Genomic DNA, 8,535 nt, shown 5'->3' with positions numbered 1-8,535 from the left:
GTTATATAGGAATCTTATATTGCCCATCTACAGTTTCAGCAAAGCAACAGCCATGTGAAGGTGCATTTGTCTGAAACACGCACAGTTATCTTCTAGTTTTAACTGCATTGTTCATTCTCTTCCCCACATAAATCTCTATAGCCAAAAGAGAAAGTACATACTACTGTACATACTAGAGTATATGCTGTTTATCACCTCTACATATAAAAAACACTTAAGCCATCCAGTTTTGGACTGGCAATAAATATGTGACAGAGGTGATGAAACCAAACACACAGCACAGAAAACTATAAAGGTTAAATCATGAACCACCTAGAGTAATAATTTCATTTCAAGCTTCTTGGAATAATTCTTCATATTGAAAAAATATTTAATAATGCAGAACAGTCTTAAAATACTTCCTAAACAGAAGAGTATTTCATCGGTACTAAATCTGAAATATTAATAAAGTATAATATGCAGTTGTTACAGAGTTACTCTATGCAGCATGTTATCTGTAGGAACATCTGGTAAATACACATGAAAAATGTCATTCAGATAATTCCTGAATATTTTGGGTTACAGGAATCCAAAAAGTGTCAGTCCTAGCAAAAGTTAAGGAACAGGAGTGTTCAACCAGAAGCTGAAAAGGTAAGTGCAACAGCACTGTAGGCTATTAGGTAAGCTCACTTACAGTTGTGGAACAGTTCTCTGAAGAGCACAAATAGTTCAGACAAATCAACTGGAAGCAGAAACTAGATTTTCTGAAGAAGAATTGCTGCAAGAGAAATTCAATGGTGCTGATAACACCACTTCAAAACAAGTCTCTGGGATCTTACAGAGTTAGAACTCTCAACTAATCCTGTCAAGTTTTGAGCTGGTAGAGAAAAGCTAGCCTTCACTAGAGAAAAGCTAGCCTTCAGCTCTTTAGTATATTTTGCCACTTAGAAATAATTATTTTCTTAATCATCTCTTCTTTAGTTCACATATTGGGAGATACTGATAAACATTGTGGGTTTCAATTACATCTGAAGCATTTTAGTATATAAAAACCAATCCAACAAAAGTCCTCTCAGAAGTCAGGCTAAATTAACTTCATTGCAAAGTTTTTCATTATCACTGCATGCAATAGTCTTACAAGACACAGGGAACAATGTCTTTTTTCAGAAATCGTGCCCTCATATTTGGTAACAATGTGCATTACATGACCAGTATGCTGCAGTTCCCATGACTCCCTATTCCTACTTTTGCCTAACTGTATCTGAGCTTTAAACTAGATTGGATTACCAACCTGCCTGGGGGAGGAGGGGGGGAAAGCAGACAAAAAATTCCACTTCCCCCCCTCCCATTAGAATTAGCTCTCTGATCTGACTCATTTTGTACCTGCAAAACCAGCTGCATCAATTTAAGGGAGGAAGAGAAAAAGAGGTTGCTTAAGTTGGAAGGACATTTAGGAACATCTTCGGAATTGCAGTTTGAGGAAAGAGAGTTTACATTTTCTCTGTACTCACTTTCTCTAACACACAAATAACCGTGACAGATTTGGCCTAGAGGAAAGAGCCAAGACTTAGCTAGAAGTTAATCTCTGTCTTTTTCAAAAACTCACTGACACGCGTAAATTTAATTGATCTGTAACACTACCTGTCAGCATTGGCATAAGTGACAGTGGGAAAGCAATAAGGAATCATAGTCTGTACGTCCAAATACAGTATTTTGCTACAAAACCCAACACAGTTAGCAGCAACATACTATACCATGAACATTTAGATTCATTTTTAACTGAAACTAAAGCTAAGACTTCAAATTCTTGTTCCAGCATCTACATAAAACTTTTTTCTTTTCTTTTTTTTTTTTTTTTTTTGAAGATGCCAAGAGGTCAGTTTCATTATTACACGTGAACAAGAAAGGTGCAGTTCTATAGGAAGAATTGAGCACATTAAACATCTCACTGACACTGAAAAGGAACAGTCTCTCAGACCTTCGTCCTCCTCCTTCTACTTACCTTGCACCAATTCATGTTAGTTTTCTAACCCTCAGTTAACTCTTACCAAAGACATCCAGAAAGAGAAAAATTCTTGGGTTTAGTTTTTTAAAAAAAAAAAAAAAAAACCAAAACAAAAATACAAAACCCACGAAAATAACTTCACATTTTTTTTTTGTTAACTTTGTGGGTTTTTTTACTGAAGAACTGCCCTTTAATGATAGTTTACACACCACACGTGTGCACAGGGGACATAAAATAGCTCAGTTTGGGACTAATCCGCTTTTTTTCTTTTACTGTATCAAACAAATACTACAGCAATTTAATTAATGAGATCTAATTCTTCCAACTTTCAATACTTGGACTAGACATGCAGCATAGCACTATTAGGTGTGTATTTGTTCTTTTCCTCATGAAAATTGTTCCAACTTTTAACAAGTCACAGGTGTACTCCCCCCCAAAAAAGCCAAGTCAAACCAATCAGATTTCACAGATTCCAGAGAGGACCTTTTGAGATTCAGCATTCTCCAAAAACTTTCCCTCTGCTGTGGCACGCTGCAGCTCGGGGCTGCAAAGAGCTGGGCAGCGCTTTTCCCACGACTGCTCCCCAACCAGAACCAGCCTCTCCTGCGTCCTCGGCGCTCCCCCTGCTGACAGTTTCCCGGTAAACACGGAAAGAAGTAAGCAGCTGTAATAGAGGCAGAGAATGACAGTAGATAGGGCATGTCAAATCAAAGGAGGTTGGGTTTACAAAAGCAGAGATGAAGGAAGGAAAGGATGTTTATTAAGCATATGGGAAGACAAGAGCTATTACTGGGAGGAAAGAATTTTGGGCCTTTAGTTTTTTTTCTGTTCTCTTCCGTTTCTGCAAGCCATCTGTTTCTATAACACAATCCCCTTCAGAATTTGGGATTACAATGCTTATTTCTGTCACCAAAATGTATCTTTTACCATTTTTGATAGTGAGCTTTGATACATATCCACATTGTGGATTTTTTTTTTTTTTTTTTTAAGAAAAACAAATCTTTGTAAATATTAAGCAATCTACAAGGAGCTGAAAAGTTAAAATATACTGGAATTACTCATACAATCTTAATTCTACTTCATAAAACACGCATTACAAGGCAGTCTGAATTCAACCCTCTCAGTCCTATAAATTATTACTTTTTTTTCCCCATAGGACTTCTCCTCCATTCTGCAGGATCGAAGCCGTATCAGCTGTAGATATGGGATGCTGCAGATCAAGTGAAGAAGGGAAAGCAGAAAAGGAAAGGAAAAATCTTACAATGAAGAAAGATTAATGACATATCAAACAACTTATTTCTTCTGTCAGGGACAGATTTTCTGTGAGATGGGTCAAGTTTTCTTAAACAAATATCCTTGTATTTTTTTTTTTTTTGTGTGTGTGTGTCTTATAATGTGTCAAGGGTGTTAAATTAAGATTAAGCACTATTTGAATTTTAATTCTAAAAAAGTATTCTTTTGCATTCAAAGTATTTTTTTTCTATATGATATCCTTTAAAGAAGAAAAGCATTACCCAGTGTAGAGGGAGCCTGAAAGCAATAACAATAGACTACCCCTTTATTGGAGCACAATGCACTATTAAAATTAAGCTGTTACTCAGCTATTGCTGAATCACAGATGTATAGTACTTAACAAATGGAAGTGCATGCTTTCAGCTCATTAACAGATTCTGATTTGAGAACTGCAAAGGGCCACTAGGTGACGTAATTCAGCACCATCATAAGAGGCCTTGCACCAGTGCAAGCAAGCAACATCCAATTCAATAAGGTACTGGAGCAAGGAGCAGAGGACATACCCATTGACTGTAAAGACACCGGCATTTATTTATATAAAGCAACAATACTACTCACTACTAGAAGGAATCATCCTGCTTCTTCCTCTTCCCTTCCACACATTCCTCTGTGCAAGTTACAGAGCTCGTCCTACTTTTCAGTGAGTGGGTTTAGCTCTCCTAGCTCTTAAAAAGCCATTTGCTTTTCTTTTTTTCCTCTTTGTTTCCTGCTAGCTTAGAAACCTAAATGGACTCCCTGATAGATCAGAGGGTTACCTAAACTCATGTGGGAAAAAGCATGCCCAGAAAGAGGGAGGGAGGAGGAGTGAAACAACTCCCTTCAACAACAGAGAGCTGTTAGTTCTACTCAACACATTTTGTTTAGCTAGGTGTGTCCTTTGTACGAGGTAGAAATGAATGTGCTACATAACATTTTTACCTGATGAATGCCCTTAATATTTGTTCAAATGATTGAATTAACCTATCTCCAGTGTTTTTCATAGCTAACATACTGACAAATCCTAGTACAGCTTCTACACATTAATATTTTCCGTAATCAAACCAACACCACGAGAATGATTGTTGCTTTGTAGGAAATTATTTTCACAACTGATGCAATGACTAAAAACATATTAATTACTACGAGACACTCCGTGAAGTTATTTCAACAAGAGACCTAAATAGAGAAAAGAAAACATAGCTATAAGTGATACCAAACATTTCCATTGAGATCTCGGTCAAGAAATGTTATCACTAAATCGCAGCAATAAAATGTGAGTCAGTTACACTTCCACTACACTTCTTTAGTTTACTATTTACATTCAAAGTTTTGGTCATTATGTTTTTTGTAGTCTATGTGTTCATAGAAAGTGCTAATAATCAATGGAAGATGGGATAAATGTTTCATCACATGACCTGCCGATTGTTAATTGCTAACTAGAAACACACGGCAATTATCCTTTAAATTGTAATTGCTCTCATGTGACATTCGCTTATGGCATTACAATCACTCCATCAAAGTGTTTTGAATGGGGGCTTTGCCTCAAGCTATGTTCTGTATCTTAGGTAAATCATCATAATAACACTCAATGCATGAACGTTAGCATTTAAAAAAATATAATTCACTCCAAGCATACCTTTTCTTGTGTTTATCACCTTCATAGCCACTGACACTCCCTTTTCTAGTTTTGTTGAGCTCCCTGTTTAGTTTTGTTCCAACATTGCAGAGTTGAATGGTCTGGCAAAAATAAAGTTTTTTATTAATTAGGACCCCCCCCAAAAAAAAAAACCCCAAAACCAAACCACTGAAGTTTAAATATTAACATAACATAACAGAAAGATCTTACAGGAAAACAATCATGTTAAATAATACTAAAAGCCTTTAAAAAACCAAAACAAAACACATACTGAGTTTCTAACATAGGAGAATACGATACATCTTTTCTAGTGCAGTCACATGCCAATACAGGAAAGTTTAGTCATTATGTCATCTACTTCTGTTTACAGTAAATGGGCCAGTATTTGAAACATGGGCAGCCACCAGAGCCACTTTCATTTTATGTCTGCACATGGTTTTCTGCTAACAGTTATATTAACACAAAAATGTTGTTGCCAATACATTTTATTTTACCCAAGAAGTAGCAAAAGTCCTTAAGAGTATGTCTGCGTTGTTTACAATTATAAGTAAAAACTACTAGCATTGTTTTTAAAGTGGTTGCATTAAACACAAAAACATCCTCAGCAGCAAAAATTCTCAGAGCAATTCTGACACAAACCTGTGAAAGTTTTTATCACCAGCAGGTAAAGCAAAGGAGATTCCCCACCAGCATCCTTTAAAAAGATATTTGATTTTCAAAAAGAGCTGGGCAATATGGAAATCCCTACTCCTACCTTCCTAGATTTCAAAGCCAAACTACTTCAGAGGATGTAAAGAGAAATTCTAGAAATACTTTCTCGGATGATTCAGTCCCATGAAAAAAGTAGGAAGAAAGCCTCCCCAGCCTAACCATAGCATGAGTCTGAAAGACTGCTTTACTACAAAAATATTGTATTAGCTTCCTGTGTCTTTTGAAATTAAGGCTGTTCTCCTAAAAGTGATAAAGTCGGTTATTCCAATCTAGTCAGATAATAACATGAACAATGATTGAAGATTAAAAAAAAAAAACAAAAAAAACCCCACACACAAACGCACAAGTTTCATTAACACTAAAATACAAATTTAAAAACTGACATCATAGTGGGAATTCTTTTGTTGTTTCAAAACATTTGTTCATCTATTAAAATAAGCACAGTAACAATTAACAACTAGAAACAATAATATTATAAAGGAATGATGTCTTACTGATCCTTCTGGTTAGATGTTACCTGTAACACTAAATATATTACAACAATTCACTTCAGAAGTTGTCTATGACTTTATCATTTTTCCAGAGCAAACTTTATTCTTTCTGGGACTAATTTGCAGGTTTGTAGGACTAGGAACCAAGCTAACTAAAAATATATATAATGGTCCATTTCAGACAAATCGTCCTGAACACTGAATTACTTCCCAGTAATTTTTCCATAACTAAGGGTTCAAGACGAAACCACTTGATTGTCATTGAAGCAGGCTACTTAGCAACAGTCTCCTCTCCTTCCTGTTTTGTTGTTGTTGTTGTTTTGGGGTTTTTTTTCTTTATTTGTTTGGGCGTTTTTGTTTTGTTTTGTTTTTTAAGATTGATTTCATCCGGTAAATGCAGGAAAAAAAAGAATCTGCAGATTTCTCTGTGGTTTTTGGTTTCTTTTTTTTGGTTTTTTGGTTGGTTGGTTGGTTGGTTTTTTCCCCCATTAAAAAGAAAAGCTGTAACTCTAACTTGCATCTTAATTGTTTTTAAAAGCTGTAGATTGCTGTGGGTGGAATTAGAAGCACATGAAGACAATGCATCTGCCATCCCTGTTAGTCTATTCAGATAAGCTTTTCAGTAAAACATAAGTGTCAGCTACGCAAAGCCATTTCTGACTGCGTATGTAGTGACCTCCTAGAAGTTTCATGCTGATAAAAAAAGAAAAACAGACTGTCCAGGTGGATATTCAAGAGAATTTTTTGCGTTATTACAAGGAGAACAAAAGATTTTGTAACTGCAGATGTACGTATGAAGAATATTCAAAGTCAGCATCTAAAAATTTCTTACTTATGTCATGCTTCGGCACACTTATCAAAAGAGGTAAATCCCATTACATTTTATGGGAGAAAATAATATTCCTGCCTGAGAAAATATAGTAAACCTTAGAGGAAGAAGAACTAGAAGAGTAGCATTATCTGACTTTTACCATCTCACTACAAACACATCACCGTTCATAAAAGGTGACATGAAGTTCTTTGAAGTCTAAGAATTAACATGTTGTCTCAAACATGTTCAGCTCTGCGTGAAAGCTAGTTCATTATCTCTGACTGTATAAACTCAAGCAGTAGTGACTGTTTACTGAAACAACCTGTAAATGTGTTAGCCTGTGTTTGCAGAGGATAAGGACTGTGCCATCCCAGGCCCACTTCAGACTGTAAAAGTGGCTCTTTTCTCACCCTTATCTGAATCATCCTTGAACAGACTGCCTCTGAACAGACTTTACACGCCTCTTCTTTGATCTACTTTATAAGAACATCAGAACTGTTTACTTTGAAATGCACACATTTCTTCTTGGGGTGCAGGGAAAGGAGATCATGTTTTAAGACATGAACAGATAAATTCAAGCCAACTAGTTATTTTCTCAGTGTGTCTTATCCTGTCCAATATCCTGACACATAACTGCTCATTGCTTAATCTTATTCTTAAATAAATTCATAAGAGTTAACTCATTCTACTACTTATTAGAGAATTCAAAACTTCCCACCCTATTTTCTACAAATGACCTAACAAATTGCCATGCGAATGCCACTGTGATCTAGTTTCAAACCTTTACTCCCTGAAGACTCTCTGATACTATATAAACTGAAGTCAACAACTGTACCTCACACTTCAGAGGAAGATGAGAGTCCTAACTGCAGCACTCTGCCTCATGGACAGCAGTGAAAAATATTTAACCCTGCATTTCCAACTAACTCCTAATTCAAACAACATCTACCCACCCTGACTTGATAAAGAGCAGCGTGTTACTCATAGGTACATTGGGAAGATACTAGTATCAGTGTTTCTCCATAATCTTTACCTGTTTGCAAGCTCAAGGACTGCTTACTTGTTCCTACCTCGAGTCGCTCTCCTTTGCTGACAGAAAGGCAACAGGACTCTTCCAAACCTTGCATCCAACAGGTAAGAGGGGCTCCAGACTTGGGTTTAAGTCTCATAAAAGAGGCCTCTCTATGTCCTCCTTCGTTACCAGTCCCTTCTGAATCCTTGTCCTTCATACCAGGAGATAAAGATTGAAAATCACGGCGTGGTTCAAGAGTCGAGGCCAGCTTGGGCAGCACAAAAAGCAGAGGCCATGATGCAATTATCAGCAGCTACGTGGTCAGGAGACGACTCAGAGCTGAACTTGGCGCCAGGTCAGGTAGCCTTGAGTTCTGCTAACTACCGCGTTCAGAGATTAGGCGGATGTAACAATCACCTGAAAGGGGAGATTAAAGCGCTTCTCAATAGGGTCCTTTGTTCTCCGCCTCATTTGATGCTTTGCGGCCTTTTCAAACCACATCGCGCAAGGCGCTTTAAATGTTTGCCCCTAAAGCTGGGGCGGCTTCAGTGAGCGGGGAGCGCCGGCAGCAACGGCAGAGTCGGGAGAGATGGAGAAGGGGCCCTTCTCGGTGGAGTG

The sequence above is a fragment of the Fulmarus glacialis genome, unplaced genomic scaffold (genome assembly GCF_000690835.1).
Source record: "Fulmarus glacialis isolate BGI_N327 unplaced genomic scaffold, ASM69083v1 scaffold3211, whole genome shotgun sequence".
Classification (NCBI taxonomy): Eukaryota; Metazoa; Chordata; class Aves; order Procellariiformes; family Procellariidae; genus Fulmarus; species Fulmarus glacialis.
This window is presented reverse-complemented; position numbering follows the sequence as displayed.